Below are 13,375 nucleotides of genomic sequence, written 5' to 3'. Positions count from 1 at the left end.
CCCTCACTTCTACAAGCTTCCTCTCACCCTGTTTTATTTTTATCATTTGTTATAAGGACACAACATAAGATCTACACCCTTAGCAGGTTTTTAAGTATACGATATAGTGCCGTTAACTATAGGCGGCACTACGTGCAGTGGAACTCTAGGGTTTGTCCACCTTGCATGACTGAAACATTAAAACTAGCAAAATTTAATTAACACCACATAGGGGCATTTTGTATTAGGAACGAATCAATTCCCCCGAAATGAATTACTTCTGAGCAAAGTTTACCAAATAAAACCGACCCATGAGTTCTTCGAATAGACCTTGGGAGAAGGGCGATTAGTCCGTGAGGCCGTAGCGACCGAGCCGCGGGTGGGGTGGGCGTGGTAGGGGATCATTCCAGAAAGGCGGCTTGGGATGAGATCGTGAAGTCTTGGGTTCGAGATCGAGGACTCTAGACTTTTTCCCCACCATGGGGTGAAGCAGACTCGTGAGGAAGTGAGTGACGTGAGCTGCTTAGCAGGCGGAGACTGGACGGCGGGGAGAGTAGTGTTTTGTGTCATAAAGTAAATTGCCTATTTATTTACTCCATGAATGTCTGCTGAGTACCCAGTAGGTGCTGGCGACACCGAATCTAATAGGACATGGCTTCTGCGATTGAGACGCTTCTGGCCTAGTGGAGGAACCGTGCCGTCTAATCAGTGCCGTGAGGGGTAGCCCAGCGTGGGGAGAGGTGAGGAAACGGGGAAGCCAGACGCACAGTGACCTTGAGTTTTATAAAATGGGTCAGACGAGCTAGACTTCTACCAGACGTATCAATGGGCCTATGTGATGACGGCGGGGAGGCGTGTGTGGAAATGGGGTCCTTCAGATGGAGAGACCCCCATGTGTAAGTGCATGGGCGTTTGACGTATGTTCAGAGGGAGCAAGTGGCAGATCACGTCACGTGGCCGAACTGACCCATCTGTGGTGAGTGTGGTGGGGAACGAGCCTAAAGAAGGAGACTTCTAGAAACGCATCACGGAAGGCCTCGGTTGGCAGGCGAAGGACTTTGTACTTTTATGCTAAAAACAGTGTGGGGGGGGGTCTATGAAATCTAACTAAGAAAACGGCATAATCACATTTGGATTTTTAAAAGACCACATAAGCGTTTGCAAATAGAGGCTAACCAAACTAGGAGCAAGAGACCCTCTGGGAGAGGGTGGTGGTTGCCCGGCTGCTGGATAAGGCAGTCATGGGTGACATGCGTGGACTGAAGAGAATGAAGGAGGCAAAAGCTACAGAATCAAAAGAGAGATTAGGTATGTGAGGCCGAGGAGGAGGATTCTAGCAGGATGCTTAATGTTTGGCCTCAAGCAACTAGAAAATCAGGGTATCCTGCCTTCGGGTAGACAATGGAGAACAAGAGAGGGTTCGAGGAGAAAAATACTAAATTTAAGATTGGACGTGTTGGGTTTATTGGTGCCTACGGGCCCCAGTTCTGTAGCCACAAATGGAGCCCCGAAGAACCCTGACATTCAAGAGCGGAAAAGAAGGATCTATGCAAGAGAGGAAGGAAGACGGCAGCACGGTGTCCCAGAAGTGGAGAAGGACGGAGCTGCACGGGCAAGTCGGCGGGCGACAGCGTCAGACATCATGAGGACAAGCAAGAAGGAGCAGCAGCACGTGCAGAGCCTGCGGGACTTCAGAGAGGTCCGCGCTGGAGACGGGGACTGGATTGCTTGCTCTGAGTCGAGAAGCGATGAGATATATAAATGAAAGGAAGAGGAGGTGGCGATTTCCTTTTCAAAGCAACATGGATTCCTAGAACAAACCGTTGCTATTGACTTGGCGTTGCAGGGAGATGTTTAAACATGCGTACCGGACGATAGCTGTATAGTTGCAGGGCCCAGAAGAGCCTCCCTCACCTGAAGTTTGGTCTCCTGTCTCAGCTTCGAGTGCAGCGTAGCCCGGCGAGGACAGCGTGCCGCAGGCGTGGACCGAGTACTCGGGGAGGGCAGTGACAGCGACGTTTGGCTGCAGGCAGAATGAAGAACACCAGACAGGCAGCTGGATGCTGTTTCCCCGGCTGAGTCACACCAAAGAGCAGCAGTACTGATGAGTGGGTAGAGAGAAGGATCCAGAAACAGGAAGTATTGGCAGACGAGACCGTGTGGACCAAAAACATTTCAAAGCTTTTGAGATTAAATGCTAGTTCATGTCTGAGTAACCCAAAACGGGTAGATTGTGGCTTGCGAACCACAGTATCATTCTTAAGTAGGAATTCTGGGAAATGGCCCAGAGGTTATTTCTCTGAGACTGCCTGCAGGCATGCAAATAATAATACATGTTTGGTTTTCTACCCATACACTAAAATATAAGCTTCTGGATGCCAGGAAACCTGGGAGAGCTGGGTTTGGTTTTTCAAAAATAATCATTATCGTATTTTTGATCATTGAAGATGCAGGCTTATCAGGGGAAAAAAATGTTTCATTACCGAAATGTGTAGAAAGCAAAAGTTTCCCATAATCAACCACCCCCATAACTACCGTTAATATATCTATATAATTAACTGTGTTTTTACAAAAATGGCATAATGCCATGTATGTTTTGTGACTTTGTGATTTCAGTTGAATGTCTTTTGAGTCAGTATAAACAGTTTTCAGCCTTTATCCTCTCCCCTAATAAACCAACGGTGACAAAACTTATATTTCACAGTGTACAGGTAAATCAAATCATTTGAACAAATTCCTGTTGATGGACATGTGGGCAGTTTCCAGACCCTCACCGTTGCAGACGGATTGTAATAAGCATTTTGTGTGTGTGTGTGTACACGTGCATTTCATCTTCTATAACTTCTAATGAAATTTAGCTTTCCCTTCAATTATTAGTGATGACAACAAACCACCATAGTATTAGCAGAAGATGTGATTCTGTTGCCAGCATCTTGAAATATCATTTATGCTTTCCACTACTTTAAAACTGATAGTTGGGAGTCCTGCCAGTGTATCTTATTATTTAATGTGTTGAGAAAGAAGATATATTTCTGTATCAGATTTTTAAAAATCTGATAAATATATTTCAATATATTTGCTTCCTTTGTAACGTTATGTAGCTCCTGTGTTTAGAGGCATTAACGTGAGAAATGGTCCTCAGGCTTCAGCAGACCGTAGGAATCTATGGCACTAAAAGGTTCAAATTCTCTTGACTCAGAGGTGTAGTGTAAGAAATGAGAATTATAATAGTAATAATAGAAACTGTTTGTGGTGCTATGACATGCTACACACTGTTCTAAACATACCACTTACATGAACTCATTTAATTTTCACAACCCAATTAGGAAAGCAATCCGACTATTTTCATTTCACAGGCAAGGTTACTGCAGCACAGAATAACTCGCTCGGGGCCTCACTCCTAAGCCGGCTGCATGGCTGGGCTCTGCCCCCAGCAGTGCCCTTTAAGGTGTGAGCGCTTACCTGCCTGGATAGGCTGGGTTTCAGAGAAATGAGTCTATGTTATGAGGTCCCTTACTTTTTAGCTAGTCCCCCAGACTTCACAGCCTGACCTGAGAATCGTTCCATGCATGCACCTGCTCCGCTTATGGAAAGGTGAAGGCAGGACACATAAAAGAGCGAAGTGAATGATCAGGGGGGGGCTCCTGGTTCTAAATGTGATCGATATTTTCTTACCTGCAGTGCATCCCATATATTCATAAAGTCTTTCATTCCACAAATATTTTGCGCACCCCCGTATACCAAGTACCGTCCCAGGCGCCGGGGGCGAAGCAGTAGCTCTGAAAGATGCAGGTTCCCCCACTCCACGCTTTGGTGAGGAAAGTGAGACACGAAACGTATCCACAGAAACAAAGAAACGAGGTCGGTTTTTGACAGATAGGTGCTATGAGGCGATAGGACAGGGTAACGGGATAGAGTGACGCAGGCCGGGGTGGGAGATGAACGTCAGCGGGGCGGTCAGGGAGAACTCTACTGCAGGGTGGCATTGGGACTGAGACAGCAATGACTTGAAGGAGCCATGCTATGTGAAGTTCTAGGGGACGGCGAGTGTACCATGGCCAAATGCCTGGATGCGTGACTTGTGGGGACAGAATAGGGTCATTAGGCGGAAGGAGTGTGCAGTAAGAATGGGCCACCTTCTGGGGAAGATGTCTCTACTCCCCAGCTCGCAAAAGCAGGTACCTCGCACCCTGCTCCCTCACACTCCATTGGCGGGGAGGTCCAGTCACCGGAATGAGTCCCCGGCCCTTAGCGATGCTCCGCAAGCAGCATGTGACGCCCCTCCTGCGTTCGCTTCCTCCTTGAAGCACCTAGCCCTTTTCCTCACCAGAATGCATATGCCTGTATGTGTTTGCAAGTGGCTCATCCCTCCCCCAGGGGCCAAGGGACAAAATACCGGGAAGGAAATAGATCCTGCCAGTTATAGAATAGTGACAACACGCTGTCACCCCAAGGAGGCAGACTCATCTCCAGAAAAGTGAGTCTGTCCACAGTTTGAGTTTCAGTTCTGTTATGTTGTCTCACCACTGACCAATTTTATGCTGATAGAGGGTGGATTGGCTTTGGTCGGTGCTTATACTGTAAATCTAAGAACATCGAAGGAAAAAGTACAAGAGGGGAAAAAAATGAGATTCCAACACAGAGGAGATAAATACAACCTGGGTGGCAAGGGTGTGGGCTTGGACTCATACTCACCAAATCATTAGCTTCCTTCCGTCTTTGCAGAAAGTCTGCGGGTGCCAAGGGAGGAGATGCAGCACACGTTCCTGGGGAAAGGCATTTTCCTGATCGGGTTCACACTGTTCCCGGGAGGGGCGGTCGGAGCTGGCCACGAGACATGAGCTGTCCATGGTCCTTACGACCCAAGGCAGTGTTCGAGAGGGAAGGGATTCCACCTGCGTCTTAAACTAATTTGGGCTGGGCTGGCATTAGAACAGTCTCTGCCCTTCTAACAGTCGAACTCCCTCCTGCCCTCACACTGACTTTCCGAGTGTCCTTATGGAACTGTTGTGCACATCCCAAACCGGTTTTGTGACCGACGGTGGGGAGTGTTGGAGCATAACATTGTGTAGCCATTTCCTCCAGTTCCAGAACCACGTGCAGGACATTCAGCGTGTGGGAAGGACCGTAATGAGATGCCCCCAACTCCTCACCTGCCCCTCAGACTGCCTCAGGACTGAGGTTTGGGTGGCAGATAGAAATTTTTATTCATAATTAGAAATGACGCTTAATAGGTACGTAAAAATCGCTGGAGGGGGACACCAATTTACAAGATGTCAGTGGAATACGTGTGTGTGTGTGTGTGTGTGTGTGTGTGTGTGTGTGTGTGTGTGTGTGTAATGGGCTCTGAGGGACGAGAAGATAAAGGGCAGATGACTCACAGAGCTAAATAGACCCCACTTAGCCCGAGGAGAAGGGGTCCTTGGATGGGGACAAAAAATCTTAGAGAAGCTGCCAGAAGACGAAATCTACCCATTTCCGAATTGTACCTGTTTTTAAAGTCCCCTCTAGTGAGACAAAGAGCCTGCTTAATCTCCTGCCCATTCACTTTTATGTGTCAAGTGCCCTCCAGTCTTGATCTCCCTGGACAAGTTTTAAAATATATAGAGAGTGATGTCTAAGACCACTGGGTGATAGTGAGTTTGACTCTCACACCCTAAGTTTACCTAAGAAACACCTCTAATGAAGACCAAGGAACACATCTGAGTAGAGGTGCTGAGACCGTTATGACTTGTTTCAGGGTTTTGAGTTCAGTACTTGTCAGCAGCAATACTGTGCCTTTCCTACTGGTAGTACACCTATGCCCAAGTGACATTTTGATTGTATTTATTTAGGTAATAAACATATATGACACATCATCGATGAAGAAACCTAAAAGATATTCGACCTTTCGGAGCTTTAAATGAAATTAATGAGCAAATGGCCCTCATGCTAGAGAAGCTAGGTGCTAGGTCAAGTGCAGATCTTTCCCAGTATGTTTCCAGCGCGGCGCCTCGTCCAGAGGCCCAGTTAGATCCCCTGGGTTCTCACCTTCTTCGGAGCGGGCTGTGCCGGCCCAGCCTCCTCGGTCCTGCACTGTCCGTTCTCTGAAGTTAACAGGCCAGCCTCTCAGTCCTCTCTGTCTTATATTTGTGTTGGTAAAAAGTATTCACCATCCCATTTCCTCCCATTTTTTCCTGCTGTATTTCAGGCAATAGAAATATGGCAAGGTCAGTGGCATTGGATGCCTTTCTCTTGACCTAGAGGATGACTATTTTCCCAGGGCATCAAATACGGATTTCAGGCTACCCTGAGATCCTGTGCAGAAACCGGTACCTGGCACGTAACCATTTCTGAGAACGTGAGTGGACCTTTCACCCAGGTCGCAGCCTACAAATCGTGCTTAAACTGACCACAGTGCCAACACTTTTTGAAGATGTCCATGAAAAATATAAAAATTCAAATGGTCACTGATAAAACTCCAAATATTTAAAGGTAGAGAGGAAAGTTTTTTAAATGCACCAGTGTTTCATACAGGTAGGAAAGAGAATGTTCAAACACGCAAGAGAATGCCGTTTTAAAAGTAAGGGTTGGTTAGAAAAGAAACGAGGCGATAAAAAAATCATAGCGATTGGTGTGTTAAAACGATGACACGTAGAGCAGCGAATCGAAGATGGTCTAGACGGAGGAAAATGGGATTGCTCGTTTGGACCTGTGCTAGCAAGGGACCACAGAAGGAGAAGGCTGGAAAAGACCACAGAGGTGTTTAACCCAACCTCCTCATTTTACTGATGAGGAAACGGGGGTCTGGGGCGCTCCAATGACTTACTCAAATGACGCTGAGGCTTTATGACAGACCCCACACGAGAATCTGGCTCCCTGACTCGGGCCCGGGCTCCATACTGAGTAAATCACTACATCTCTGCTTGCCTTTCCTTCCTGTTTGACACTGGCACCTTCACCCCACGGCGAGCTCTCCTCTGGCACACCTTCCCAGGGTTGAGTAACCCGGAAATGAGTTCGGACACTTAATTCCACCTGCCTTTCTCTGAGCCTGGTGTAAGGGCAGCTTTCTGGTACTGAAGATATTTAATTTAAAAGGCCGATGGAGTTAGACGAATCAGGTCCAGATCACTTCCCAGCTATGTTGAATAACTAATTACTACTCTAAACACAGTCTTCCTAACTATTAAATGGGCAGAATTTGTTATCCCTACACACCTTAACAACTAGAATCAAGTAAAAGCTGAATAATTCCTAAGGTAGAAATAGTGATGGAGTACAGAATCGCCTGGAACTTTTGAGTAGCTAAGAAGCTCACATTTTCTTACTGTGCCCAGTTAAATATCAAGCATATGCTATTAACTCAAATAGTTTTTTAAAAAGTATATAACAGTATTAAATTTCCACAAATAATTGATTTTCACTATAGATAATTAATAAATGACAATGTTTAGTTTAGCTAACTGAAAACGTCAAGGTGTTCTCCTAAGAACATTTAATCCTGAATGAGACTTGCATTTTAAATCATAAATAAATAATTGGGTCTTGAGAACAGATGCTCTGATGATCATGTTCTAAATCAAAAATTTTAAACATTTTTGTGTCTACCCATTGCAGTACCTACCAGAATATCTAGTACATACCACATGCTCAGGATATATTCGGTGAATTTACATAAATTCAAATTTGAAAGAACCGACCAGAAACTAATCATTTGTAGGTCTCTGAGAACTCACTTCAATCCTTTGGACCTCACGGATGGCGGTGAAAATAAAACGTGTAGAATAAATTTTGCAGAGATATTTAAAATGCATGAAAGCCTCATTAGTTTTCATTAACTAATATCTAAGATCAAATTAATGATTTATATTTTGTTGTTTTATTTTTTGACATCTTTATAAAGATACAATCCATATATCAAAACATCCACCCCTTTAAAGTATACAATTCAATAGTTTTAGGTAGGTTTGCAGAATTGTGCAATCATCACCATAGTCTAGATTTAGAGCATTTTTATTACGCCGAAAAAAACTCCCAAGCGTATTAGTAGTCACTCCCCACACTCCTCATCTGACGCCAAGGCAACCGCTAATCTAAGTCACTACAGATATGCCTGGTGTATTACACTGATGGGGTCTCTGCATTAAAGCCACCTCGCATTTGGGAATTATTCCAGGAAGATAGTTTTCTCACGGTTATGAAATGTAATCCTTTTAAAATGTTGCTGGATTAAACTTGCCTGTATTTTTTGAGGATTTTTGTATTTTTATTTATAAAGATATTGTTCTGTAGTTTTTTTAATGGGTTTTGTTTGTTCGTTTGTTTGTTTTGTGCTCTCTTTGTCTGGTTCAGGTATCTGGTAATATTGGTCTCATAGAGTAAGTTGTGAATTATTCCCTCTAATTATATATTTTTTGAAAATTTTTTAAAAAATTGGTATAAATTCTTCCTTAAACATTTGGTAGAATTCACCAGTGAAGCTACATACTCTTGGGCTTTTTTTGTGAGAAGTTATAAAATAAGGAATTCAATCTCCTATTATAGGTATAGTAAAGTATTAGTAGAAACATTTGAGATCTTTTTCATTCAAGTGGGGATGATAATCCTGAGCTGCTCAGAATGTAATTTTCAAGACAAACTAATCGAGAAGTTTACATAGGATTGTTGAAAGATGGTGGAATCCAAGCAGATTGACTTAGCCTCAAATCCTGGGTGCTGTTACTCACTGTGAACATTATGTCAAGTTCCTGATGCTTTATGGGCCTCATTTTCCTTATTGTAAAATGAGAGTAATCACACCTATCTCAATTATTGGTATTGAATGAAATAGTTTATACAAGTACCTAGTACATTGTTTTTCACAGCGTAAAGGTTACGAATTATTACTATTTATATTATTAGATATTATGAAGACTAACATTAAGAATAATAAGAAATTACTTAGGTAGTAAGTTATACAAATACCCCAACTCTATCAACTAGGATGCTTTGGCTGCAAGTAACGGAGAGATCGGCTCAAAAGTTTCTTTCTTACAAAAAGTCTAGAGAGTGGGGAGTTTTAGGGTTGGTTAATGGCTCAAAAGTGTCACTGGGGAGCCATATTTATTCAGCCTTTCAGTTCTGTCATCTTCAGAGTTTTTCTTGTTGTCCCAGGTTAAATCTTTTCAAGGCTCAAGATGGCAGCTATAGTTCCAAGACATCCCACGCAGATTTCAACGTTCATGGGCTTAAAAGAGAATGTCTGTCTTTGGTTCCTTTTAAGATCAAAGATGACTCCCCCAAAAAGTACCCAGGTGGCTTCCCCTTGGTTCTCATAAAGCAGAATTGTGTCACGTGCCCATTTCTAAAGTATCATTGACAAAGAGGTTGAGATTGCCACCCTTGGTTTAAAGAGATTATAAAGATTTGCCTCTGTCCCCCAGGGCTGGAGAGAGGCAATGTCCCAGAAAGCAGATGGGATTCTAATACCTCAGCACAGCTGGGTTTCTATAGGCAAAAGAGAAAGCAAGAAGGGACTTGGGTAGACAACCAACAGCATCTACTCCATCTGCGTTAGGAATTAGGAAATTTAGAGATGAATAAGATACTTTATCTTCAAGGATATTATAGTTTATTAATAATATTATGATTACAATTGTCCATGGTAATCAATACATGCCTTATCAATGTCTTCAAAGTCATGGGTGTGAAAGAAAACGAGACATTAGCTGAACTTGTTGACTTTCTTACAAACTCATCTCACTCCCTTCATTCTGACCAAGACATTCTGTTTAGCCAGCATTGTAGATCTAATCAATCAAACTGGCTAAAAAACAATAAAGGGAAATTTGAAAACCATTCCCCAGTGATGGGAAGGTATCACCAATACCTAGAAAAGTTATGTTTATCTTATCTATAAAGAAACTAATTCACGTTGATTTAAAGAATCATTAATTGATATTCTAGACTGTTTCAAAGATATCACTCAAGGTTTTTTCCAGTGTCTCAGACCTTCCAAGTTTCTGCCCACAGAAGAACACATCCTGTCAGGTAGGCACTTGAAAGTTTTACAGGAAAAAATTAATGGAGATTTAGTTTCATTGTGAATGAACACCTAAGAAAGTTTACTCTTGACTAGAGTTGAAGATAGAAAATACAATTGAGAGGGGTTTTAATTTTAGGATCTCATGCTTGGTAGTATGGTAGAGGGAGAAGTACCAGTGTCTATAGGAATAAGGTATATATGACTCATCCATATTTTCTATGTTTATTCGTTCAACAAATGACACACCTAAGCTTCTAATATGTGTTCTGTGTTCTGATAGAAAATGACGAACCCCACAAAGGGACCTTAACATAAACATATTATAATACAAAAAAGGTAAATAAGACAGTTCCTGCTGTAGAACTTCTGTAGAAGGAAAACAAAAAAAACAAAACAAAACAAGGGATGCCGGAGCTTGAGGGATAAAATATGCTTTTCTGGAAGAGAGCGTTTGGAGGATACGGAGGACTTAGGCGCGAAGGATTTAAGCAGGGGCGGCCTTCGGGGCAGAGTAGTTGGGGTGGGCAAGGGCAAGACGTTAGGAGAAGGAAGGTTTTTCCGGTTTTGTTGGAATGTGCAGTGGTCCTACCCGTCCCATCTGTCGTTTCGCTCTCTGTGGTTTCAGTTATCTATAGTCAACCACAGTCCAGAAATATTAAACAGAAAATTCCAGAAATAAACGATTCACAAATTTTAGATTGCATGCCATTCTATAGCATGAGGACTCCCCTGCTGTCCTGCTCCATCCTCCCAGGGATGTGAATCACCCTCTGTCCAGCATAGCCACACTGCGGATGGTACCCGCCTCTTAGCTGCTTGGATGTGATATGATACGGATGATCATATCACATCTGTAGCCACAGTATCACAGTGCTTGTGTTCAGGTAACCCTTATTTGACTTCATAATGGCCCCAGAGCCGTTCATATGACTGTTATTACAGTATATCGTTAAAATTGTTTTATTTTATAATCAGTTATTGCTTTTAACCTCGTACTGTGCCTAATTTATCAATCAAACTTTATTATAGGTCTGCATGTATAGGAAAAAGCCTGGTTTATATCGGGTTCAGTACTAGCCGCAGTTTTAGGCATCCACCGGGGGTCTGGGAATGTGTCCCTCCAGACCAAGGTGACGGAAGGTGAAAGTGGAAGGGATTCTAAACTGGCAGATGCTTTTCTGTCGTTTAGTCTAGCTCCTTAATTTACTGACAAAGAAATTGAGCCCGGAGAGAGGAGGTGACTGGAGCGTAATCCCAGTGGGGTTGTGACTGGCAGATCCAGAACTAGAGATCTGTTTTTCTCACTCCCGGGCCGGGAGTTTTCATATTCCACTAGACTGTGTGAACAGACCACGGAGAGACCTTACATCTAAATAATGGGACACTGCTAAAGGATTTTGAGTGGAGAAGGAAGACCCGAATCTGGATCCCAGCTCCTTAAACTGGCAGTTGCGTGATTTAGGAGAATTTTATTTAACCTCTTTAAATTTAGTATGTTTATCTCTACAATGGGAGTAATAAAATGCCTATCACATACTGTTGCTGCGAAAAGTCAGTGAGGTGCCTCATATACAGTAAGTGCTGAAAATAGTGAAATCGAATTTTCTTCTCCCTCTCTCTCCTTCTATTTTTTGGGTAAACTTTCTTTCCTCCCCGTCCTCCTCCTTCTCTCTCTTCCTCTATCGAACAGAAAGTGTGGGCGGAGAGGCAGACATCGACCTTACAAGCACCTGCCATGGGCCCAGGATCTGTATCTCGTGGCCTCAGAAAGATGTTCCACCCATGCGCTTTATAGGCCAGGAGGGCCGAAAGGCCCATGAGCCCCAGGGAAGCCCAAAGCAACGGCTGAAAGAGTTTGGCGTATACGGTCCCCGACCCTGAAAGATGCCTTTTTCCTCCCGCTGGACTCGCCCCTCGGTCTATGCCTTTATTCCCATTTTGCTCTCATCTTCCAGGACCTGTTTCCATCATGTGCGATCCCACCGCATCTTAGTGTGGGATCCCTCAGCAGATGAATAATACGTGTGAGTCGTTTATCTGAAAGGTCGAACGGGGAGTGGAGGAGTGAGACGGGGAAGGGAAGGCTGTGAATGAAGGGTGTGCTGTCCCCGAGGGGCATAGAGATCAATCCCGAGAGGAAACTCTGGGAAGCCATACGGAACGGGTATTTATCCACCCAACTCTTTGGGACTGGCAGTCTGCTGGCTGCCGGGCCAGCTCTCTTACTTATGTCATCCTCCTCTCTTATCAGTTCTTTACACTCCACGCAGGAGCAAGCGACAAAATCTCAGAAGTCTCATGATAATGTCTACTGGGAAAATCCTGAATGGCCCAGCTCCTGGGCTGACCTTTCCTGCCCAAGGCCGATAACATCTCTGGCTTCTTGATAGAACGAGGAGGAGGAAGCCACCAGTGCTACAAGCACTGTGATTCTGGGAACAAGGGTATTCCCAAAACAGACACCAATAACTGTCATTTTCAGAATTACTTGTGGTGGTGGTGGTGGTGGTGGAGGCAGCCCAGAGTGCTTGCCTGCTTGTCGAGAGGACAGTGCGTTTTCTGGAACCATGGAGACAGGCCTGGACCAGGAAGAGGCTTTTCTCTGAGACTGCATGAGCTCTGCCAGCAAAAGCAAACTCCCGCCCTTGCACGGGGAGAGTGCTGCCTTGAACAGTGCAAGGCTGGTCTTTGGCTCCTTGTCTGGTGTCTCCAGTTTCGTGCATGCATCCACCTTCTAGTTAGACCTTCTTCATGCTACAAGACAGAATCCCAGAGGGACTTCTGTGCGCAAGGAGGACAGGAGGAAGGGAAATCTTGAGCAGACTCCCATGAAAATATCTTTTAAAAGCCTAGAGCACCAGGAGAATGAAACTAATGATGATGGTGAGCACACATTGCAATATACAGATGACACATTACAGAATTGTACACTTGAGACTTATATCATGTTATTAACCAATGTCACCCCAATAAATTAAATTTTTTGAAGAAGGACTTCCTAACATTCCAGGGAAAGAGACATTCAGGTGTCAGAGGTGATTAAGCCTAGACTTTCTGATGAGACTATCACTAATATCACCTTTGAGGCTGGATGACAATGAATCCCTTTGCATACAGTAAATACCTGGACTACACAAATGATGTGAGAATTCATTTTCTAACACTTCGAGTTTGGAAATTAATTTGTGCATTTGAAATATAAAATGGGCAAAGTTAAATATGGGCAAATCAAAGCTAGGTGATTTTCTCAAAATCTATTGGTTGAAAACAATTGATAGTGGTCAAAAATGAATATTTCCAATCTCTGTAACCTTTCAAGGGATGTTTACCACTTCATTATAAAATCATTTGTTCATAAAAGAGAATAACGCTAATCATGTATCAAATATT

This window comes from Pteropus medius, unplaced genomic scaffold (genome assembly GCF_902729225.1).
Source record: "Pteropus medius unplaced genomic scaffold, Ma_sr-lr_union100, whole genome shotgun sequence".
Taxonomy (NCBI): domain Eukaryota; kingdom Metazoa; phylum Chordata; class Mammalia; order Chiroptera; family Pteropodidae; genus Pteropus; species Pteropus medius.
The sequence above is the reverse complement of the archived record's forward strand: the minus strand, read 5'-3'. Positions refer to the sequence as shown.